This window comes from Lolium perenne, chromosome 5 (genome assembly GCF_019359855.2).
Source record: "Lolium perenne isolate Kyuss_39 chromosome 5, Kyuss_2.0, whole genome shotgun sequence".
NCBI classification, from domain to species: Eukaryota; Viridiplantae; Streptophyta; class Magnoliopsida; order Poales; family Poaceae; genus Lolium; species Lolium perenne.
Window position 1 is genome coordinate 256,121,992 of NC_067248.2, and position 25,434 is coordinate 256,147,425.

General features: G+C 42.4%; 2 long non-coding RNA genes across 4 annotated transcripts; both read right to left on the reverse strand.

Moving 5' to 3' along the window:
- Positions 1-1,250: 1,250 nt before the first annotated feature.
- On the reverse strand, positions 1,251-5,247 carry LOC127302792 (uncharacterized). Of its 2 annotated transcripts, XR_007853108.2 has the most exons (6): positions 4,902-5,247; positions 4,717-4,813; positions 4,475-4,551; positions 3,516-3,589; positions 3,251-3,363; positions 1,251-1,648 (listed from the first exon to the last, which is right to left on the reverse strand). It is a non-coding gene; the product is annotated as an uncharacterized lncRNA (long non-coding RNA). The 2 variants fall into 2 exon arrangements; XR_011745796.1 differs by lacking the exon at positions 3,516-3,589 and having other exon boundaries at positions 4,902-5,244.
- Positions 5,248-11,397: 6,150 nt separating this feature from the next.
- Positions 11,398-13,502, reverse strand: LOC139831136 (uncharacterized). Of its 2 annotated transcripts, none has more exons than XR_011745797.1 (5): positions 13,151-13,502; positions 12,966-13,062; positions 12,724-12,800; positions 11,765-11,838; positions 11,398-11,612 (listed from the first exon to the last, which is right to left on the reverse strand). It is a non-coding gene; the product is annotated as an uncharacterized lncRNA (long non-coding RNA). The 2 variants fall into 2 exon arrangements; XR_011745798.1 differs by having other exon boundaries at positions 13,029-13,062; positions 13,151-13,500.
- Positions 13,503-25,434: the final 11,932 nt, after the last annotated feature.

Here is a 25,434-nt window from a genome sequence, read left to right on the forward strand (position 1 = left end):
GGTCGGGTTAGTTTTCTTGACGGTTGAAAAACAACTTCCAACGGGTTTAGAGTTAGAGTCTTTCGTTAGTCTACCCAATTTAGCTAATAGTTAGCAATACATCGGCGAGGCAAACTTTAATCCTATCATTGCATGTGACACCCATACAATCATAACCAGAGACAAAATACCACTAACAGAGGCTACTGGTATTTTTCCTAGATGCACAATAAGAAAACAAGATCAACACAATTGGAATCATTCAAAAATACTTATTTTTCAATTTTTGAGACTCAAAATACTAACCAGAATCAGTGATCAAGTTTTATTTATTAAAAATCGCACAAAAATCCTAAAAATACAAGGTCAGTGGCATATGAAAGATAATTTCATACTGGTTCTAGTGCCATTGGAATCACATCAATCGGAGCTACCAAACTATTTTTATTAGCAAAACAGTACACTGGCAGATTTCTATTTTTAATTTCTGTTTTACAAATTTGCAAACAATTAGAAAGGGCGGGAATGTCTAAATAGCAAGACATACATGCACACAGCAAACAGATACAAACACTCAAGGCAGCACACTAGGGAATCTACAAGCAATCATCAAACCAGACATGGTACTCTAAGTACCCAGAAATTCCTAATGCACGGATTTATCTCAATCCAAGCGATTGAGTTGGTCCTATCCATCCTATTGGTTTGGGGCTGGTCACATATGTCGACGTATTCATATCGTCAGCATCCGCTTCAACTTGGATCCTTGTAGCGGTTGGAGTCGTTGATGTTGAGGCGGAGGAGAAAACTGTGTAGAACTTCTAGTCTCGACATCCCGGAAACATGAGGTCTTCGTAGAGGTAGCTGTTGGGGTGCTCCCGAAGTCGATATCTTCTCGTGGCTAGCCTAAAAATTACTAGTCAAGAAACTGAGGACTTGATCCCTGACGACTGCAAAAATTGCAAGTCCACGGAGGAACAAGGTCAGATTATGTGCACACTAAGTCGGCCTCCAGTCTTCAATAGTTGTTGTTGGAGATACGTGAGACTTCATAAAAGGTTGATCCATCTTCGACTTCGAGTCTCCGGGTCTGAGTCGGGGACATCGTCCAATATGTAGGTTTGAATTGGGTGAGACAATAGAGTAAGAATTTTCAAACCTTTTTATAAAGCGGAGGGATAAGAATTTAAAAGTTTTGAAGAAATAAGGGGAGTAGAAGCTATGCTTCCGGTTAAAGAAAAAATTTGTTTCGTAAATAGTTTTGCCCAAGTACTTGTTTCCTAACTAACGTCCATGCTAACTAAGGTCTCCTACAGTCAGGATGGCTCTGATACCAGCTCTGTGGGGACCCCGGACTAGCTGTCCGAAATTCCCTGTTATGTATACCGTTCACGATCCCATGATCAGTGCGCCGTGAACACATAACCGAACTGATATCAAATTACACCATCCATTACAAAGCGGAATAAGAAAATTACAACATGGTCACATGACCAATACTTACATAATAGCCTCGAAGGGCCTAACTAAACATCAGAGTAGCATCATCACTTCAGCAGCGCAGTACCCAAGTCATCTGCCATAACCCTACAGGCAACTGACTGGGAAGACGTTCCTAGCTCGCATAGACGTCGTCAACTCCTTCTTCATCTGTCGAACTCCTTCAAGTCTGGCCAAGTAAATATCCAGGGACAAAGCCGTGAGTACATTTGAATTGTACTCGCAAACCACCAAGAGGGTGATAACAATTCTAACTAAAGAAGACAAGAGAGGAAGAGTAGTTTCTCTTGTGGATATAGCATGTGGAAGAGAAGAGATGTTTTTGGTGGAGATAGCATCCCAACTTCTCAATCGAAGGGGACACTCCAAGAATTTATCTAAGACATCTCTATATCTCTATTGAAGAAGAGTTCCTCTACATGAAAACACTAGGAAGGGTCACCCAATTTTTGTTTCATTTTCCTCAACCATCTCCACATGGTCGGCACAACATCTTTCCCGTACCCTTCCGGTACTTCCAACACACGCATTTCCTTTGGAAATCATTTTCAAAACCAAAACTCGACACAGCTCAGTAACGGCCATCCCAACCGTCCATGACCGCGGACGCGGCTATTCGAATAGTTTTGACTCTGCAGAGTTTGCACACTTTCACCACAACTATCCGGATACCTATCGTGTGGGCATCATCCCCGCATAACGACATATGCCACGACGGATACCCAGACATAACCTTTCGCCCATTCGACTTAACACGAGGTCCTACCCTATGGAGTATGTACCTCCCCGGCACCGTGGCAGCTCACCTCCTCTTGAGCGTGGCTCCACCGCCAAGCCAGGAGACCCATAGTGTCTTCCGGACGGGTCAGCCCCGAAGGCCTCCCGTTATACTATTGTCCCAACCATGACAACCCGGACTCGGGGGTAACCGTACCCTTGTATAGTTGTGCGGTGCCTCATGCTAAGAAGAACAAACGTCAAGTTAAGCCCCATGCCCACGTTGGAGTAGCTATGGTTGCGCTGTGTAATTGTTCCGGGCGAATACAAAGAACCATGTGTCGTTTTTCTCAAAACTCAACTCACACACACACATTCCTTTTCTCAACCATCTTTGACAAGATCCTTTTTGCCTTTATAAACCATACACTTGGGTAAGGTTAACTCACCCAAGGTTTTCATAAACATTTACAACAAGGTAAACCTTGAGGGGTTCCCAACCTATAGTTTCATGAGTTGAACTAGTATTGCACTACGGCCGAGATGAGAGTCATCCCGCCATAGATGAGGTATAAAGGGGTAGTGGAGTGGATCATACTTGCTTAAGTTAAGCATGTATTATGACAACACAAGGAGGAATATACTCTCAGATTTGTGGTGCTAACTACACAACTTAGATAGTGGAGTGTCACTATCCAACATATTCTCCAAGATGGTACACGGCATACTCCTCTCAAGTTGAGAATACACCAAGATCATGACAATGATACCTCTATACTACAAATGGGGTGGGTGTGGTGTAAGTTACTATCTTGAGATGGAACATGCTCAAGTTGAGCATACAAGATAACCAAGTGGGATAGCACGGCCATGCTACCATGCATCCCATAACACAAAGACAAATAGTGGAGCATCACCACTAGGGAGTACCCCACTTGCAAACACACATAGATGACATAAATAGAGATAATAACACACATAGAATGAAGGTGCTTTGAACATCAACAAATGACATCCAACTAGACACCGGATCAGAGATCAAAAGATGGCTTGCCTTGGCTTATTTGTCCCTGTACTTCTTCAACTCTATCAATATAAGAATCCCAACAATATAAATAAAATCCTTGTCCAATTCCACTTCTTCATCTTCTCCGGAATCGTTCGCATCTATCGCCGGAAAATATAAAGGAACACAATCAATCATATTGCACCAACAAAACAAACATACAACAACCATAATTTAACCATTCCATAAAGAGCTACCATACAAAGGACTTATAGATACCACAAACAACTTAAAGAGAACCCATTTTATTTACCTAGTAAAGGTATGAGAGTATCACAACTTAGCAATTGCCTCTCTCGGTATCACCATGGCACAAGCTAAGTACCCCTGGTAGATAACATCATAAAGAGGACAAGAGCATTAGTTTGACATCAAATACTTTCACAAAACATTTTCAAACACTTTTGGAAAAGTAGAAAACAATTTTCCTAATTTAATTTGCTCACTTAATCACTATACAAAAATAGGAAGCAAACCATATACCACATCATTTGAAAACTTAAACAAAACAAAAGAGATAATGTTAGGTTGCAGAGGTTTTGTTTTGCAAGCATAAAACAAAGGTTGCCCATCTCTACTAAAAAGAGATGGTCAAGGGTTTTAAATAAACCGAAAAAGTTTTGCTTCAACAATGCATGTCACACATATACAGTACTAACAACAACAAATATGTATGAACAGAGGCTAATAATATTTTTCCTAGATGGCCAGTACTAATACAACACTAACCCAATTGGAATCACCCAAAAAGGTTAATCCTACCATTTTAGGAATTTCTTTGAATCTGACTGTACAGAAAACAAGATCTGTAAGCCATAAATCGTAGAAAAATCCTAAAAATATGGGACCACCGGCATTTGAAAGATATTAAAACAGAGAAGCATACACAATTGGATTTGGGTTCAAATTGTTTCTGAAACTCTCATAAATGGATTGACAAGTTTACTGCATGTCTGTACCATTTGCTTTCTCACTGGAGTTACAGAACAGATAAAGGTTTGGAACTTGTTTGAAAAGATTAAGAAAACATTCAGTAGTCCTACAGAATTGGAATCACTCAATTAAGTTCAAAAATGGATTTTTGGTGATTTAAAAGCTAACAGTCATGTCTGCAGAATACACAGAACAAGTTTAATTCACCACAAATCGTACACAACTCATAAAAATATGAGGTCAGCTGCATCTGGAAGACATTGAAAAGGTGGTTCTTACCCAACTGGTTTCATTCAAAAATTCGTTTCCAAGCTCCTGGTTTAATTCGACAAAGTCAGATCTGACCAGATCTTGATCTGCGAACCATTTCAGTTTCAGGAGGTCAATCAAAGTGAAACCAATGCCAAAATGAAGGTACAGGAGAGGGCTTTCGCTCACAGTTGAGTTTGCTCAAAAAGGATTTGTAAAACGGAAGAAATCTAACAAACAGTGATTCTGCATGTTTGCAGAACTTTATTTACCATGCAAAATCCGTAACGAATTTGAGGATGAGACCAACGCCAAGTTGTAGATCTTTTCAATACCTATCTGTGGAACTTTGAATCACTCGATTTGGATCTGCACACGAGATTTGGCGGATTTTACAAGTTCGTACCAGAATCTGAAACAGCAAGATACAAAAATTACTGCAAGGTTTTGGACGAACTTTGCTCAAGAACTTCAGATCTGAGAATAGCTCAACCTTCTCCATGCTTGGACCAACATGCACCTGCATCAAGATCCAATCTTAGCAATGGAGGAAGAAGAAGAGGAGAGGAAATCAGCTAGGGTTGGGGGAAAAGAGAGAGAGAGATGCTCTCATGGTGAGGATGAGCTTGAGGGAGGAGGATAGCTTCATCTTGGGGGATTTCCATGGCCATGGCCAGCCATGGAAGCTAGGGGAGCTGCATTTTCGTGGGGGAGAGTAGGAGAAGAGTGTGAGGGAGTAGATAAGGTGGAGGAGTGAGTGGAGAGAAGAAAATGAGAGCAAGAGGAGTGGAGGTGGCCGGCCAAGGGCCATTTATAGAGGGAGAGGGGGTTGGCTGCCTCCTTTTTGATTGGCTAGGATGGGTGGCTGCCCATTTAATTGTTGGGGTAGTTGAGAGGAAAGTCTTGCAAGAGAAGAAAGTGAGGAGGAAAGTGGTTGTCCGAAATTTCCATGCCAACATAATTGGCCGGCTCCATTCTTGCCAAATACAAGTGAACAATGTGAGGGAGAGGCACAACATCCATGTGAATAGATATGTGCATGATATTGAGGAGAAAATGTCAAAGAGTGACTTTGATGATGATAAAAATAGGAGTAGATACATATAGATAAAAAGGAGTATGAAGGTGACATGTGCCATGAGAATAATCTCCACCACTTTGGTTGAGACCAACTTATGATGAAGATATTTCCCAAGGTATATTTGATGATTAGTAGCTTTTATAAGAATTCAATTTTGGAAGGATTGGGATGGACCACATGCAACAATGCATGTGCATGTCAAGGTAAATGGGATGGTGATGGTGGTTTAGACAATTATAGAGCAAGACTAAGAGACATGGTGAGTGAAGTAACCATGTACTCACAAGGATGAATATGGTGGCAGAAATCACCAATTCATGAGGTCAGGGTGATGATGGAAAAGAATAGAGGATTGAGATGGGTATGATGAGATATAACTTGTTCTTCAAATAAGAGGTAAATTGGAGTGATTTGAAAATATAAAATGATCATCCATTTGATCAAAAATTGGAGGATGGAGGGGATACAATGTGGTGGATCAGAGATGTGCATAAGATGTGCAAGAGTTGCCATTTGAAAAAGAGTTTAATTGAAAGGTATGGGACACACCTCAATTGTCTAGAGACAATTGTGAAAGAACCCAAGTGGAAATGGAATTTGAAAAGGTTGAGACAAAACTAGTTGGAACATAGGAGTTCAAAATATTCTACTTGCTTTCTCAAGTTAGGTAGAGTTTTTCTCAAATGTAAAATAATCAAGAGGGAAACAAGAAATGGTATAGGTACCATAAACAAGCTTTTTGTTAAAACAAAGCAAAATAGAAATAATGTTTTATAAATCAATACTTGGTAGAAATGGGATGAAAAACAAAACCCATTTCAGTTCCTTGTTTTCTTTGAAGAGAAATCTTGGAAAGTTTTAATAAAACTAGAAGTAGTTTTGTGATTAAAACTAGAGAAGGAAAACTGTAGGATTTTTGAGGAGGGAAACTAATTTAGGGAGGAGTGTTCTCAAGGGTAGATGGTGGCTACAAAATGTATCCATCATTCCCACTCTTGGTTTTGTGAAGATTAAACTTGAATAAAAACAAGAGGTAAAAGTGAAGGAAGTGATCTAGAGTTGAATCATTGGATAGGGTATAAGATCAAGTTGAATATATGTGATGCAAGGGTAGAATGAGACATGCAGGATGTGGAAATTGTAGAGGGAGATGCACAGATGAGATCCATGCATTGAGATCACCAAGTTGTGAATTAAGGATGATTGAGCTATCTTGTACCACAAAGAGAAAAATCAAGATGGCACACCCATGTTGTCATCAGGAGAGAGGTTTGATGTAGTAAGAAGGAAAACAATTCTTCCTAAGCCACACATGTGTTTTATTTGGTGAGTTGCTTGTTTAACCACTAGGGGTGTCGTTCTATGAGGTAGCTCAAGACAAAATTCAACAAGCAAATCAAGACAATTCATCTACCAACAGATCAAGGCAATTCATCATAGCAAACAGATCAAGGCAATTCACCTTAATTAGTCTATGGAAAAAGTTTTTGTTCCCCCTGATTTTTGAAATAAGGACAACTAATCAAGGTTGAAAAAGTTGGGGTGTTACAGGTCTTCCACCCTTAAAATAATCTCGTCCCGAGATTACTAAGCGTAGGACTAGAGGGGTTGTAAAGTTTAACTAAAGTTAGACTCCATTCTTCTGTAGATGTGCCATTGTTGAGAAGGTCGTTGCTTTATCTTCTAGGAGACATGATGGATTCCTGCCGATGGCGAGCTTCATGAAAAGGTTGACTACGCCATGTAGGTGTTGGATCTCTAGCTTCTTCATGATCCTAGCGGAGGTTCAAGACTGTGGGAGGGTTAGTGCACCCAGTGGTGCTTGAGCAGGGTTGAAAACTTTTTAGAGTTAGCCTAAATTTAGTGGAAGACGAAGTCTTCCACCCTTAAAATTGTTCATCGGGGAGGAGCGTTAAAAACTGTAAGCTTCGGCCACGGATCTTGTCGGGCGCTCCTTGGAGAAGTCGTTGATCTCTTGTCTTGAGTCAACATCTTCAGTGGGCGTTGAGTAGTCCACAGTTTCGAGAGGGGTTAGTGCATCCTACGTTTCCAATGGTGTGCTAGAAAGGTTTAAAATGTTAGGGTTAGCTCCAACTTTTAGTGGAAGACGAAGTCTTCCACCCTTAAGATTTTTCATCGGGCTTTCGGAAAAACTTAGAGCTTCTGCCTTGCAGTTCTGTCTGGGGCTTCGGAAGAAGTCATCGGTCTTCCTTGTTCAGCTGAAGAATCTTCGGGGGCGACGTGCAGACCACCACTTCAAGAGGCACTCACGGTGTTAACTGAACCATATGGGACGCGCGGCGAGTTAGAAAGTTGAAGAAACGCCTGGTTGGTACCCATATGAAGCAGCAACAGGGGTCGTCGAAGACAATCTTCAGCTTGAGGGTCAGTGCTGATTTCAGTAACAACTAAGAAGTTAGCGGGTAAACTACGCCTAAAGTCTTGAGTCTTGGAGTATCTTCAGAAGCTTCATTTGATGAGGACCAGATGAACCATGTGGTGTAGCTCGGCTTTGACGCTATTGTTCTCTCAACTTGCTAGATGGTGTGTTCGAGGGTAGTTTCAAAAAGATATTCTCGCGGTTAGCGCGAGTATACTCCAAGGTTAGACCAAGTTAGCATGTCTTCTCGTAGAGGTGCAGTCACTCTTGAAGGTAGGGCTTCTTCTTTCTTGACGTAGTGGGGATGCTCCAGCTGATCTTGAAGGAAGTCAGCGTAGATAGGGGTCGGGTTAGTTTTCTTGACGGTTGAAAAACAACTTCCAACGGGTTTAGAGTTAGAGTCTTTCGTTAGTCTACCCAATTTAGCTAATAGTTAGCAATACATCGGCGAGGCAAACTTTAATCCTATCATTGCATGTGACACCCATACAATCATAACCAGAGACAAAATACCACTAACAGAGGCTACTGGTATTTTTCCTAGATGCACAATAAGAAAACAAGATCAACACAATTGGAATCATTCAAAAATACTTATTTTTCAATTTTTGAGACTCAAAATACTAACCAGAATCAGTGATCAAGTTTTATTTATTAAAAATCGCACAAAAATCCTAAAAATACAAGGTCAGTGGCATATGAAAGATAATTTCATACTGGTTCTAGTGCCATTGGAATCACATCAATCGGAGCTACCAAACTATTTTTATTAGCAAAACAGTACACTGGCAGATTTCTATTTTTAATTTCTGTTTTACAAATTTGCAAACAATTAGAAAGGGCGGGAATGTCTAAATAGCAAGACATACATGCACACAGCAAACAGATACAAACACTCAAGGCAGCACACTAGGGAATCTACAAGCAATCATCAAACCAGACATGGTACTCTAAGTACCCAGAAATTCCTAATGCACGGATTTATCTCAATCCAAGCGATTGAGTTGGTCCTATCCATCCTATTGGTTTGGGGCTGGTCACATATGTCGACGTATTCATATCGTCAGCATCCGCTTCAACTTGGATCCTTGTAGCGGTTGGAGTCGTTGATGTTGAGGCGGAGGAGAAAACTGTGTAGAACTTCTAGTCTCGACATCCCGGAAACATGAGGTCTTCGTAGAGGTAGCTGTTGGGGTGCTCCCGAAGTCGATATCTTCTCGTGGCTAGCCTAAAAATTACTAGTCAAGAAACTGAGGACTTGATCCCTGACGACTGCAAAAATTGCAAGTCCACGGAGGAACAAGGTCAGATTATGTGCACACTAAGTCGGCCTCCAGTCTTCAATAGTTGTTGTTGGAGATACGTGAGACTTCATAAAAGGTTGATCCATCTTCGACTTCGAGTCTCCGGGTCTGAGTCGGGGACATCGTCCAATATGTAGGTTTGAATTGGGTGAGACAATAGAGTAAGAATTTTCAAACCTTTTTATAAAGCGGAGGGATAAGAATTTAAAAGTTTTGAAGAAATAAGGGGAGTAGAAGCTATGCTTCCGGTTAAAGAAAAAATTTGTTTCGTAAATAGTTTTGCCCAAGTACTTGTTTCCTAACTAACGTCCATGCTAACTAAGGTCTCCTACAGTCAGGATGGCTCTGATACCAGCTCTGTGGGGACCCCGGACTAGCTGTCCGAAATTCCCTGTTATGTATACCGTTCACGATCCCATGATCAGTGCGCCGTGAACACATAACCGAACTGATATCAAATTACACCATCCATTACAAAGCGGAATAAGAAAATTACAACATGGTCACATGACCAATACTTACATAATAGCCTCGAAGGGCCTAACTAAACATCAGAGTAGCATCATCACCTCAAGAATAAGAAGTACCCAAGTCATCTCGCCATAACCCTACAGTAACCGGCGGGAAGACGTTCCTAGCTCGCATAGACGTCGTCAACTCCTTCTTCATCTGTCGAACTCCTTCAATTCTGGCCAAGTAAATAGCCAGGGACAAAGCCGTGAGTACATTTGAATTGTACTCGCAAACCACCAAGAGGGTGATAACAATTCTAACTAAAGAAGACAAGAGAGGAAGAGTAGTTTCTCTTGTGGATATAGCATGTGGAAGAGAAGAGATGTTTTTGGTGGAGATAGCATCCCAACTTCTCAATCGAAGGGGACACTCCAAGAATTTATCTAAGACATCTCTATATCTCTATTGAAGAAGAGTTCCTCTACATGAAAACACTAGGAAGGGTCACCCAATTTTTGTTTCATTTTCCTCAACCATCTCCACATGGTCGGCACAACATCTTTCCCGTACCCTTCCGGTACTTCCAACACACGCATTTCCTTTGGAAATCATTTTCAAAACCAAAACTCGACACAGCTCAGTAACGGCCATCCCAACCGTCCATGACCGCGGACGCGGCTATTCGAATAGTTTTGACTCTGCAGAGTTTGCACACTTTCACCACAACTATCCGGATACCTATCGTGTGGGCATCATCCCCGCATAACGACATATGCCACGACGGATACCCAGACATAACCTTTCGCCCATTCGACTTAACACGAGGTCCTACCCTATGGAGTATGTACCTCCCCGGCACCGTGGCAGCTCACCTCCTCTTGAGCGTGGCTCCACCGCCAAGCCAGGAGACCCATAGTGTCTTCCGGACGGGTCAGCCCCGAAGGCCTCCCGTTATACTATTGTCCCAACCATGACAACCCGGACTCGGGGGTAACCGTACCCTTGTATAGTTGTGCGGTGCCTCATGCTAAGAAGAACAAACGTCAAGTTAAGCCCCATGCCCACGTTGGAGTAGCTATGGTTGCGCTGTGTAATTATTCCGGGCGAATACAAAGAACCATGTGTCGTTTTTCTCAAAACTCAACTCACACACACACATTCCTTTTCTCAACCATCTTTGACAAGATCCTTTTTGCCTTTATAAACCATACACTTGGGTAAGGTTAACTCACCCAAGGTTTTCATAAACATTTACAACAAGGTAAACCTTGAGGGGTTCCCAACCTATAGTTTCATGAGTTGAACTAGTATTGCACTACGGCCGAGATGAGAGTCATCCCGCCATAGATGAGGTATAAAGGGGTAGTGGAGTGGATCATACTTGCTTAAGTTAAGCATGTATTATGACAACACAAGGAGGAATATACTCTCAGATTTGTGGTGCTAACTACACAACTTAGATAGTGGAGTGTCACTATCCAACATATTCTCCAAGATGGTACACGTCATACTCCTCTCAAGTTGAGAATACACCAAGATCATGACAATGATACCTCTATACTACAAATGGGGTGGGTGTGGTGTAAGTTACTATCTTGAGATGGAACATGCTCAAGTTGAGCATACAAGATAACCAAGTGGGATAGCACGGCCATGCTACCATGCATCCCATAACACAAAGACAAATAGTGGAGCATCACCACTAGGGAGTACCCCACTTGCAAACACACATAGATGACATAAATAGAGATAATAACACACATAGAATGAAGGTGCTTTGAACATCAACAAATGACATCCAACTAGACACCGGATCAGAGATCAAAAGATGGCTTGCCTTGGCTTATTTGTCCCTGTACTTCTTCAACTCTATCAATATAAGAATCCCAACAATATAAATAAAATCCTTGTCCAATTCCACTTCTTCATCTTCTCCGGAATCGTTCGCATCTATCGCCGGAAAATATAAAGGAACACAATCAATCATATTGCACCAACAAAACAAACATACAACAACCATAATTTAACCATTCCATAAAGAGCTACCATACAAAGGACTTATAGATACCACAAACAACTTAAAGAGAACCCATTTTATTTACCTAGTAAAGGTATGAGAGTATCACAACTTAGCAATTGCCTCTCTCGGTATCACCATGGCACAAGCTAAGTACCCCTGGTAGATAACATCATAAAGAGGACAAGAGCATTAGTTTGACATCAAATACTTTCACAAAACATTTTCAAACACTTTTGGAAAAGTAGAAAACAGTTTTCCTAATTTAATTTGCTCACTTAATCACTATACAAAAATAGGAAGCAAACCATATACCACATCATTTGAAAACTTAAACAAAACAAAAGAGATAATGTTAGGTTGCAGAGGTTTTGTTTTGCAAGCATAAAACAAAGGTTGCCCATCTCTACTAAAAAGAGATGGTCAAGGGTTTTAAATAAACCGAAAAAGTTTTGCTTCAACAATGCATGTCACACATATACAGTACTAACAACAACAAATATGTATGAACAGAGGCTAATAATATTTTTCCTAGATGGCCAGTACTAATACAAGACTAACCCAATTGGAATCACCCAAAAAGGTTAATCCTACCATTTTAGGAATTTCTTTGAATCTGACTGTACAGAAAACAAGATCTGTAAGCCATAAATCGTAGAAAAATCCTAAAAATATGGGACCACCGGCATTTGAAAGATATTAAAACAGAGAAGCATACACAATTGGATTTGGGTTCAAATTGTTTCTGAAACTCTCATAAATGGATTGACAAGTTTACTGCATGTCTGTACCATTTGCTTTCTCACTGGAGTTACAGAACAGATAAAGGTTTGGAACTTGTTTGAAAAGATTAAGAAAACATTCAGTAGTTCTACAGAATTGGAATCACTCAATTAAGTTCAAAAATGGATTTTTGGTGATTTAAAAGCTAACAGTCATGTCTGCAGAATACACAGAACAAGTTTAATTCACCACAAATCGTACACAACTCATAAAAATATGAGGTCAGCTGCATCTGGAAGATATTGAAAAGGTGGTTCTTACCCAACTGGTTTCATTCAAAAATTCGTTTCCAAGCTCCTGGTTTAATTCGACAAAGTCAGATCTGACCAGATCTTGATCTGCGAACCATTTCAGTTTCAGGAGGTCAATCAAAGTGAAACCAACGCCAAAATGAAGGTACAGGAGAGGGCTTTCGCTCACAGTTGAGTTTGCTCAAAAAGGATTTGTAAAACGGAAGAAATCTAACAAACAGTGATTCTGCATGTTTGCAGAACTTTATTTACCATGCAAAATCCGTAACGAATTTGAGGATGAGACCAACGCCAAGTTGTAGATATTTTCAATACCTATTTGTGGAACTTTGAATCACTCGATTTGGATCTGCACACGAGATTTGGCGGATTTTACAAGTTCGTACCAGAATCTGAAACAGCAAGATACAAAAATTACTGCAAGGTTTTGGACGAACTTTGCTCAAGAACTTCAGATCTGAGAATAGCTCAACCTTCTCCATGCTTGGACCAACATGCACCTGCATCAAGATCCAATCTTAGCAATGGAGGAAGAAGAAGAGGAGAGGAAATCAGCTAGGGTTGGGGGAAAAGAGAGAGAGAGATGCTCTCATGGTGAGGATGAGCTTGAGGGAGGAGGATAGCTTCATCTTGGGGGATTTCCATGGCCATGGCCAGCCATGGAAGCTAGGGGAGCTGCATTTTCGTGGGGGAGAGTAGGAGAAGAGTGTGAGGGAGTAGATAAGGTGGAGGAGTGAGTGGAGAGAAGAAAATGAGAGCAAGAGGAGTGGAGGTGGCCGGCCAAGGGCCATTTATAGAGGGAGAGGGGGTTGGCTGCCTCCTTTTTGATTGGCTAGGATGGGTGGCTGCCCATTTAATTGTTGGGGTAGTTGAGAGGAAAGTCTTGCAAGAGAAGAAAGTGAGGAGGAAAGTGGCTGTCCGAAATTTCCATGCCAACATAATTGGCCGGCTCCATTCTTGCCAAATACAAGTGAACAATGTGAGGGAGAGGCACAACATCCATGTGAATAGATATGTGCATGATATTGAGGAGAAAATGTCAAAGAGTGACTTTGATGATGATAAAAATAGGAGCAGATACATATAGATAAAAAGGAGTATGAAGGTGACATGTGCCATGAGAATAATCTCCACCACTTTGGTTGAGACCAACTTATGATGAAGATATTTCCCAAGGTATATTTGATGATTAGTAGCTTTTATAAGAATTCAATTTTGGAAGGATTGGGATGGACCACATGCAACAATGCATGTGCATGTCAAGGTAAATGGGATGGTGATGGTGGTTTAGACAATTATAGAGCAAGACTAAGAGACATGGTGAGTGAAGTAACCATGTACTCACAAGGATGAATATGGTGGCAGAAATCACCAATTCATGAGGTCAGGGTGATGATGGAAAAGAATAGAGGATTGAGATGGGTATGATGAGATATAACTTGTTCTTCAAATAAGAGGTAAATTGGAGTGATTTGAAAATATAAAATGATCATCCATTTGATCAAAAATTGGAGGATGGAGGGGATACAATGTGGTGGATCAGAGATGTGCATAAGATGTGCAAGAGTTGCCATTTGAAAAAGAGTTTAATTGAAAGGTATGGGACACACCTCAATTGTCTAGAGACAATTGGGAAAGAACCCAAGTGGAAATGGAATTTGAAAAGGTTGAGAGAAAACTAGTTGGAACATAGGAGTTCAAAATATTCTACTTGCTTTCTCAAGTTAGGTAGAGTTTTTCTCAAATGTAAAATAATCAAGAGGGAAACAAGAAATGGTATAGGTACCATAAACAAGCTTTTTGTTAAAACAAAGCAAAATAGAAATAATGTTTTATAAATCAATACTTGGTAGAAATGGGATGAAAAACAAAACCCATTTCAGTTCCTTGTTTTCTTTGAAGAGAAATCTTGGAAAGTTTTAATAAAACTAGAAGTAGTTTTGTGATTAAAACTAGAGAAGGAAAACTGTAGGATTTTTGAGGAGGGAAACTAATTTAGGGAGGAGTGTTCTCAAGGGTAGATGGTGGCTACAAAATGTATCCATCATTCCCACTCTTGGTTTTGTGAAGATTAAACTTGAATAAAAACAAGAGGTAAAAGTGAAGGAAGTGATCTAGAGTTGAATCATTGGATAGGGTATAAGATCAAGTTGAATATATGTGATGCAAGGGTAGAATGAGACATGCAGGATGTGGAAATTGTAGAGGGAGATGCACAGATGAGATCCATGCATTGAGATCACCAAGTTGTGAATTAAGGATGATTGAGCTATCTTGTACCACAAAGAGAAAAATCAAGATGGCACACCCATGTTGTCATCAGGAGAGAGGTTTGATGTAGTAAGAAGGAAAACAATTCTTCCTAAGCCACACATGTGTTTTATTTGGTGAGTTGCTTGTTTAACCACTAGGGGTGTCGTTCTATGAGGTAGCTCAAGACAAAATTCAACAAGCAAATCAAGACAATTCATCTACCAACAGATCAAGGTAATTCATCATAGCAAACAGATCAAGGCAATTCACCTTAATTAGTCTATGGAAAAAGTTTTTGTTCCCCCTGATTTTTGAAATAAGGACAACTAATCAAGGTTGAAAAAGTTGGGGTGTTACAATGACCCTCTGTGAGCACATGTTCAATAATTTCTTCTTGATTTTCTTGATAGTTGGTTGTATTGCCTTTGTTGACTATGTGCGCTAGATTGTCTTATGTGTGACTCTGTTTGACTTTGATTGAGTTGCTTGTTTGCATATAGGTCTACAAGTGGGAATATGGCACAAACTTTATATACAAATATCATCTTAAATATTGGCCAGTGTGGTTATGGCGTCTGCCAGCGCCGCCTCCTCCCACGCTTCGTTTTTTGTAGCTTCCGGGTCGATGTCGAACTGCGGTGACGGAGGTGGTGGTGGAGACGGTGGTGGAGGGAACTGGCTGGCGCCGGGACGGTTCGTCATTGCGTAGGTGGTGTTTATGCGATGTGGGTTGTGCTTGCGGCGGATAAAGGGGTGACGACGGCTGTGGTGGCTACCATTGAGCTGGGGAGGCCTTTTATAGACACCGGCGTCGCCGGAAGAGGCGGGAAGAGGCTAGAAGCGGCGAGAAGAAAGCGCGGGAACACGCGGTGTCGTGCAGACGTCAGCGACGCGTGGAGGCTGCGCAGCCCCTTCGTTCGCGAGCCGTTGACGAGTCGTTCCCGCCACTCCCCGCCTCGCATTTCGTTGTGTCCGGCGTGCCCGAGCGTCCCCTGTGAAGCGGGGATGGGCTCGGGGTGCCGAACACCGTATTGAACTGCGCCGAATGGAAGGAGGCTTTATGAGACGCGGCTGAAAACGAAATTTTGTTCGGTGCATCCCAAATCTCTTTGAGAGATGCTTCGGGAGACGCGGTCGGAGATGATGTGAAACCATCAGTATGTAATACACGCGATTGTCGGTGTCCATGCATGTGCTCTTGAGAATACTTCCCCGATCACCATCTCGATCTTCCCCACGATTTCCTCAAGACTTTTTGAGCATTGCCTTTTCTTCAACACTGCCCACGAATTGATTATATTACAAACTCTGACGATCACGCAACATGGATCATTAGGGAATTTGGACGGCAGGCGTCCCTTGAAAATACCAGGGAACTTGGTGATCACCTCCTCAGTGACGGTGTCACCCTCGTTGATGATGCCGAGTTGCCGACGCGGCAGCAAAGAAGCTTCTACGCCATGGCCGCGATGGCAATAATGGATTTCTTGCTGCGAATCCTCAGGCTGATACGCCGGAGCGAGAACCTGGTGACGCCAGCGAGCGTCTTCCATCTGTTCGTCGGTGCGATGGGCGGCGAGGACCATGCCGGGTCAGGTAGCAGGGGCGGCTGGCTGGGGACGAACAGGGCCCCAGGCTTGTTGAGAGCGGCGTTGGCGTCCAGTGGTGGACTAGAGTGAGGGGTTGTGCGTGGAGGGGTGGCGGTCTGGTCACCGTGTACCGAGGTTGTAGGCTTGCGGCCACAGTGCTCGTGGCCGTTGGCGAAGCCGGACCTGGAGTTCCCAGTTCCGCAGGCGCACTGGCATCGGCACTCATGACTTATCGGCGTCGGCGTGGCACGCACCCAGGTGCGAGTCGAGGCAGCGGGAGGGGTGCCAGAGCGGGTGGTGTCGTGGTTGCCAGAAGGCCAGTGAGGCAGCCGGCAACGCGGGGAGTCCAGTCCAGCGTGGTCACCGTGCACGGGCGCGTCGAGGCGCAGGAGAAAGGGAGCATTCAAAGCGCCTGCCACTGCCAGCGGCAGTATCAGGAGCTGCAGCCTCCCATCGGCGTCCATCACCACTTCTGTCGGTGCGGCTATTGCCTCTCGCCCTCTCCTGCCATCACGGCCGTCACGGCGGCGTTCATCGTCTCTTTGGCGGTCATCAGTCCTGCGGTCACCGGCAGGTGCGCCGTGCACGGGAGCGGCCCCGGAAAAGCCGATCCACCCAGGAGTGCTGGTCATCGCGGTAGCCGCGGGGCTCGTCGTGGTCATCGTCTCTGCTCCGGTCGCGCTCGTCATCCCGACGGTGGTCGTTGCCGCGGCATGGACAACTATGGGTCTATGGCGAATGACGCAGGCAGTGAACTACAGTGGGGATGCCCACGCCCAAATCCGGCGATTGTTTCATCCGGATTGGACGTAAATCTGACATGAGGAGCGCCGAAGTTCCAGCCGTCCCCCCGGCACGACACCCCCAACTTGGGGCATTTGACATATTTCAAACAAATTCGACATAAAATTTAACAAGTTCGGCAAACAAGATTCAGAAAATTGCTGAAACAATTTCGGTGAAAAGCAGTACAATGTTTAACAAGTGCTGAAACAAATGAAGCACACAATTTCACAAGATTTGAAACAAATAAATAAAGCACAAACTAGTTGGCATCGGCGTTGGCGTTGCCTCGGAGCGTCCATATGTGCTCCACCAGATCATCTTGCAGCTGTCGATGCATTGTAGGGTCTCGGATCTCCTGGCGCATAGCAATGAAAGCGGCCCATGATGTCGGCACCTGGTGATTAGGCTGTGCAAGAGGTCCCTCTCTCTCATATGGTGCTTGTTGCTCAGCCAGAGGAACCGGATGTTTTCGCTCATTTTCAATAATCATATTGTGTAGGCACACACATCAGTTCATCACCTCCCACATCTGATCTTTGGACCAAGTCATAGCGGGGAACCGGACGACAGCAAATCTCTGCTGGAGGACACCAAATGCACGCTCGACGTCTTTTCGGCAAGCTTCTTGTTTCTTCACAAACTCGCAAAGTTTGGGGTGCTAGGTTTCGAGATAGTCTTCACAAATGTTGCCCACTTTGGATAGATACCGTCTGCAAGGTAGTATCCTTTGTTGTAGTGCCGACCATTGATCACATAGTTCACCGGGGGAGCATGACCCTCAACAAGCTTGGAAAAGATCGGGGAGCAGTTTAGGACGTTGATGTCACAGTGCAGCCGATTTTGTGACCCTTGTACATTCCCTGCCACGCAAACGGACAGTTCTTCCATTTCCAATGCATGCAGACAATGCTTCCAAGCATCCCTGGAAAACCCCTGGCTTCATTTGTTGCAAGGATCCTCTGAGTGTCTTCGACAGTGGGTGTTCTCAAGTAATATTCCCCGAACACTGCTATGATGGCCCTGCAGAACCAATAGAAACAATCAAGGGCGGTGGACTCCGCCATCCGAAGATAGTCATCTGCACCATCACCGGGAGCTCCATACGCCAGCATCCTCATAGCCACTGTGCACTTCTGCAGTGACGAAAATCCAACCAAACCAGTGCAATCCGCCTTGCATCTGAAGTAGGGATCAAAGTCTCGGATGGCATACACAATTTGCAGAAATAGCTTTCTGCTCATCCTGAAACGACGCCGGAAAACACTCTCACCATGCAATGGATTGTCGGCGAAGTAGTCGGCGTACAACATGCAGTAGCCCTCCATTCGTTGTCTCGGCTTGCACTTCCGGCGACCTGGTGCCGACCCACCACGTCGACCAGTTGCCAGTCCGGCGTACATGCTTGACAAGCAGCCGAGGATCATCATGTGCTCCTCGTCTTGGGCGGCGGCTGCCATCTCTTCTCACATAAGCTCGACGAACATCTGCTCCTCCTCTTCGTCCGAGTCCATGGCCGGCGAGGCAAATGGACGAACACCTGACGGGCGTGGTCGAGGCAACCCGAGCCGCCAGCGACGAGGAGTAGGCCAAAGTCGGAAAACAGGCCGGCGGAGGAGCAGCCAGATAGGCCTTCGTCGAAAGACGGCGGAATATAGGCAGGTGGAGAAGGAGGGACGGCGGAATCTGGGCAACAAGACGGCGGGGTGGTGCCGGCGGCGAGAGAGATACGAGGGGTGGGGGAGATTTTGAGCGAGGTTGCGGTGGGGTTCGTGTGTCGAGTCGCCGACAGATCGGGCCCTTCCCCGTTTTTCACTCGTCCGCAGTCCCCGAGCGCTCCCCGGGGGACCGGGGATGGCGTGGGCTCGCCGGATGGATGAAGGGCCAAATCCGGACGAAAACGAGAAACCGGGTTCGCGACTGGGCCGAATTACGCCGTCCGGATGAGAAAAACGTCGCTCGGGGGCCTCGTCGGGGAGACGAGTGGAGATGCTCTTACAACAACTATGACAACTCGCGCAACAGCAGCAGTGTCGGTAGTCAGTTTCGGTACAAGCACCTGGTAAACAGAGTATTGGCAAAATGTCAACTATAAAGACTTACATGTCAGTTGTGCTGGAAGATGGCGTTCATCCAAGCTGCTGGGTAGCATGTTGATGGCTCATCTGCGAGAGAAACATCCTTCATCCTGAAGAATTACACATTGTTTGACAAAATCTTACAACTCTAGATGCAGTTATGTCCAATTTTGTTGAAAACGAGAGCACAACTTTCTTATTGACATATGTTAATTTTTTTTCGATATGGGAGCATGGCTCCGGCCTCTGCATCAATAGATGCACACAGCCATGTTTTTATTAAAACAAAGGTTCAAATAAATATCCTTATTACAACCCAGAGACATCTAAAACTGTAACAGTAACCAGTCAACCAAAGATGAAAATAAAACAAAATATATCCATCTTCAAACTTCGATTCTTTTAATGTGCCGCCATCCAGTAGCCTGGAAATAGCAGTCCCGTGCGACCGCCAATAGTTGGTTGCAACCAATATCCATAATATCCCGCTGGTCCTCCGGGAGAAGGTATGCCCATAGTTGTATCCAATGCGCCGCACGAAGAATAACCTGCAAAAAATTGGTCCCCTTATGTTTATTAAACACAATATCATTTCTACTAGTCCATATCGACCAACAAAGTGCAGAAATGCCAATACGAATATGTTCTTTATCTCGCTTATTCACCCCATTTAACCAATTACCAAACATGTTAGTAATATTTGTTGGAGGAGGAATGTTATAAGCAAAAGATACCATTCTCCAAATCAGTTTTGCAAAAGGACAAGAGAGAAACAGATGATCAACCGTCTCATTGTTATCACAGAAACAACATTTTTGACAACCTATCCATTTTCTCTTAATCAGATTATCCTTAGTAAGTAAAACCTTATTACTAAGAAACCACATAAAAATCTTTATCTTAAGGGGTACTTTAATCTTCCATAGGTATTTTCTCAGAAATCTAGTATGTCCATTCATAGGATCAAGATACATAGATTTAACTGAAAATAAACCCGAGTCTGTTAGTTTCCAAACAAATTTATCATTATCATTTGTCAATTGTACAGACATTAGGCGTTCACACAAGTTTAACCACAAATTCCACTTATGTTCATTAAGGTATCTCCTAAAACCAATATTAATAGGAGATTGACCCAAAACCGTACATACCAACACATTATTTCGTTGGACAATATTGTAAAGAGACGGATATTGTTGAGCTAATGACACCTCACCAAGCCAAACATCTTCCCAAAACCTAACCATCGACCCATTTCCTATTTTAAAAGAACCCCTCTTGAAAAATTCATTTTTCACTCGCATTAACCCCTTCCAAAAAGGAGAATCAGTTGGTTTTTCTTCCACTTGAGACAAAGTTTTATTCTTAATATATTTGTTATGTAACAATTGTTGCCAAACTCCATCTTCAGTTAATAACTTGAAAAGCCATTTGCTTAACAAACATTTATTTTTCAATTCAAGGACTTCAATACCGAGACCCCCTTGATCCTTTGGTCTACAAATGATATTCCAACGAGATAATCTATATTTCTTTTTGTGTTCATCAGATTGCCAAAAAAATCGGGATCTATAAAAATCAAGTCTCTTCCTCACTCCTTTAGGAATCTCTAGAAAAGATAACATAAACATTGGTAGACTAGTGAGAACGGAATTGATGAGGATAAGTCTATCACCATAAGATAGCATTTTACCCCGCCAACATCCTAATTTTGCAGCAAACCGATTTTCCACTGGGTTCCATTCAGAATTACGGAGCATTCTATGGTGTATCGGAATACCTAGGTACTTGAGTGGCAGAGATCCGGAAGCACACCCAAAAATTTCTTTATATTGATGTTCCATATCCGATGCTTTGCCAAAACAAAATAATTCACTCTTATGAAAATTTATTTTCAAACCTGATAACTGCTCAAATATGCACAGAATGAGCTTCATATTAACCGCTTTTTCTAAATCATGCTCCATAAATATGATAGTATCATCTGCATACTGCAACACCGACACACCCCCCTCCACCAAATGAGGAATTAAACTACCCACATGACCAGCTTCTTTTGCCCGTGCAATTAAAATAGCTAACATATCAGCTACAATGTTGAACAAAATAGGAGATAGTGGATCCCCTTGTCTCAGACCCTTCCTAGTTTGGAAATTATGACCGATATCATCATTAACTTTTATGCCGACACTACCCCCTGTACAAACTGTTTCACACGGTCACACCAAATGGGATCAAATCCCTTCATCCGCAAGACTTGTTGAAGGAAAGGCCATTTCACCTTATCATATGCCTTCTCGAAATCAATTTTAAAGAGAACCCCATCCATCTTTTTACGGTGTAATTCATGTATCGTCTCATGCAAAACAACAACTCCTTCCAAAATGTGTCTCCCAGGCATAAAAGCCGTCTGAGTAGGTTTAACCACAGTGTGTGCCACAACCGACACACGGTTGGTAGCCACTTTGGTAAAAAAATTAAAACTGACATTAAGCAGACATATAGGTCTATACTGCTGAATTTGTATTGCGTTCTCTTTTTTTGGTAACAATGTTATAATCCCAAAGTTTAATTTGAACAAGGGAAGCCCCCGGCCTGAAAATGGCCGAACATGGCCATGAGATCCTTTTTAATGACATCCCAAAATCTCTGATAAAACTCTGCAGGAAAACCATCCGGCCCAGGTGATTTGTTATGTTCCATTTGGGTAATGGCTTGAAAAACTTCTTCCTCGGTAAAATTTGCTGTTAGGAGAACATTCTCCTCCTCAGATAGCTGTGTGATGTCATCAACCCGATTTTCTATCATCTGAACATGGTTAACCTCAGGTGGTCCAAAGAGTTTCTTGTAGTATTCGGTAATGTAGACTTTTAAGTTATCATCCCCGACAATTGTACCTTCTTCTTGCTCTAGTTGGAAAATTTTCTTCTTCCTATGTTTGCCATTTGCAATCAAATGGAAGTACTTTGTATTATTGCCTCCCTCCTGTATGTATTTTACTTTAGCCCGTTGTGCCCATTTAATCTCCTCATCTCGTCGAATTTTATTCAATTGCTCATTTGCTTGTTTTAACTCAGATCTCTCCCTCTCATTTAGGGGAAAAGTCTCTGCTTGAATATCTAGGAAATCTATTACGTTTAACAGACGTTCTTTTTCTTTTTTGTATTTTCCACTTAAATTTTTTGCCCATCCCCGCAAGAATCTTCGCAAATGTCTAATTTTATTTTGCCAAGTTTGCATCGGCGTTTTGCCAATAGGACCAGCCGCCCATTCAGTTGCAACCAACTCATCAAAACCATCTTGCTCAAACCAAGACAACTCGAATGAGAAACGCGCCGTATTCCCCCTATGGGCCTTACTACCTGAATCAATAAGCAACGGAGTGTGATCCGACCCAGATCGAGATAAAGCTCTCACCGAAACCAGTGGGAATTTTTGTTCCCACTCCACACTTGCTAACACACGATCTAGCTTCTCACCGACATATGTTAATTGAATCAGAGCAAGTTCTGGGGACCTGGATTCAGCAAACTAGGATTGCTCAGGTGGTCTGGAGTCTAGACTGGGACTTGACACCGTGCTCCCATGAATTGCTGACAAATGTAGTCTCTAACCCATCTAAGTTACTTTCTGTTTGAGCTTTTGCAAGAAATGATGGTAATCTAAAGCTTTCTTATGCACATGTTGTTCTCATGACTTTCTTCTGGTTTAGGTGTCTAAATTCAAGCAAAGAGATGAGGTTGAACATGACTTTCATCTGGTTTAGGTGTTGCTCGTTGAGGTAGTGCTCCTGTTTCAGGTATTGGTCCGGGTTCTTTCTTGACATTCACATTCAAGTTCAACCCTCTTTCTTTCAAAAAAAAAAATCAATTATTTTCTCTTTAACCATATTTTGAAAGAAGTCTGTGAACAATTTCTAGGACCTAGGTCAAACTTTCCACAATTTAGATGCGAAATTCGGAACAATTCATTCAACAAAAGCAAAATTGAAACACCAAATTAAATCATGGAGAGGGAGAGAAGCTTGCAGTAATGCAATGGAGCAAAAACTCTAACGCTGTTTTCGTTATCCGTGGGTAATGAAAATCAATCCCTCGAGAATCGCTTGGAAAAAAATAATGCAATGGAGCAAACAGAAGTGCCCGGAGCTCGAATGCTAGTTGCTGCGTGCGCCAGAAACATCCGCTTTGGCTGCTACCTGCTGCTCAATGCTAAACGCGAGCGGAAGAAGCCGGCGACCAGCCTAAGCTAAGTTGTGGGCGAGGACGAGACGAGCCCCACCGGACCACCGGCCACCCACGGCTGCTAACCGGCCGCCGTCCAAACAGGTCGGGAGTCACGAGACGAGGAGAGATTGAGGAACGGGGTGAGAAGAGTCCAGAAGAAGCTCGTCTCGGGCTCTCTAGCCGGGCGAAACCTATACACCGACCAGATGGGTGTATACCATGCGCCGCACACCTCGCACGGTACGGGCCCGCCCATTTCGGGTGTTAGTTGTTTTTTAATCGTTTTGTCTATTCTATTATGTTCTGTTCTTTTTTCTTTTTTTTTCTTTTTTCCTTTTCTAGAAATTGTTTAAATCTGAAAAATGTTCGAATTTGAATATTGTTCAAATCTGAAAAATTCAGATTTTTGTAAAATTATTTCATTTCAAAAATTGTTCAGATTTAAAAATTGTTCAAATCTGAAAATGTACAAATTTGAAAATTGTTTAAATCTGAAAACTATTCAGATTTTTTTTAAATGATTTCATTTTAAATAATGTTCCAATTTTTAAACTATTCAAATCCCAAAAATGTTCAGATTTTTATAAAATGATTTCTTTTTTAAATTGTTCAAATTTGAAAATTATTCAAATCTAAAAAAATGTTCAGATTTTTACAAAATGATTTACTTTTAAAAAAGTTTCAAATTTGAAAATTGTTAAAATCTGAAAAATGTTCAGATTTTTTAAATGATTTCTTTTTTAAAAATAAAAGAAACAATAGAAAAAAAGAAACATAAAAGAAAAAACATCTTACCTGATGTTGGGCCATGGCCTAGCTAGTACCCGTGGTTTGCAGGGGTGTGTGGCAACTGCTTGAGCACCGACTAGCTCGGTGGATAGCGCCTACCTTCTAGCCCGGTCATTGCTTCTCTTGTCGATGGCTCAGCTCGATATGGATAAATTGGCTATATAGGGGTAGTAGAGAATTTGCAATTTTGCTTGGGTGGGGGGGGGGGGGGGGGCATGGTCCATGTTGGCCTCCGTGAAGGTCTCCCTGTGGCGAGACCTACCCACAAACCCGTCGGTTGTGCTTGTCCACCGCTTCGCGAGTTATGTCATCTGAGTTTAGTCCAGTTTTGCTTACAAGATGTGTGTTTACAATTCTTAAAATTTTCGGAACGAATTTCATAATACAAACAAAGAAACAAAAGGAGACAAATCAACCATGAATGTTGTCACAAGTAGACAAAAGTGATAACAACACTATTCACATATGAACCATTTTTGTATCTCTATTTGTATTTTTAATTTGATTCTGAAAATTTTATAGGTCATCAAAACACATATTATGAGCACTCACAAAATTTATTTGAACTTTTTAGACTTGTAAATTCGAAATTTGAAGAGAAGTATCATGGAAGTATTGAGTACTAGTGCTGCCATGCTGGAAGGTGGTGTTCATGCAAGTTGCGAACATGTTGGTGGCTCAGCTATGCCGGATACACTTTTTTGACAAAAGGAATACATTAACATAGTGGAGATACCGGTTACACCCAATTGTGTGATATACATGCTTCGTCATGAAGACTTACATGTCATAATGGATAAATCTTGCAACTATAAGGGCTGTTCGGTCCAAATTTTGGCCAAATACATGGATTGCATTATTGATATCTATAGGATCAAAGCAAGTTCCCTGGACTTGGATTCTACCCTAGGATTGGAGACACACAACTATCTTTTTTATTCACTTGTGTGAGTTACAACTTTGCTCCGATAATTATTGTTAGCTCTAGAAACCTTTTTAAGAT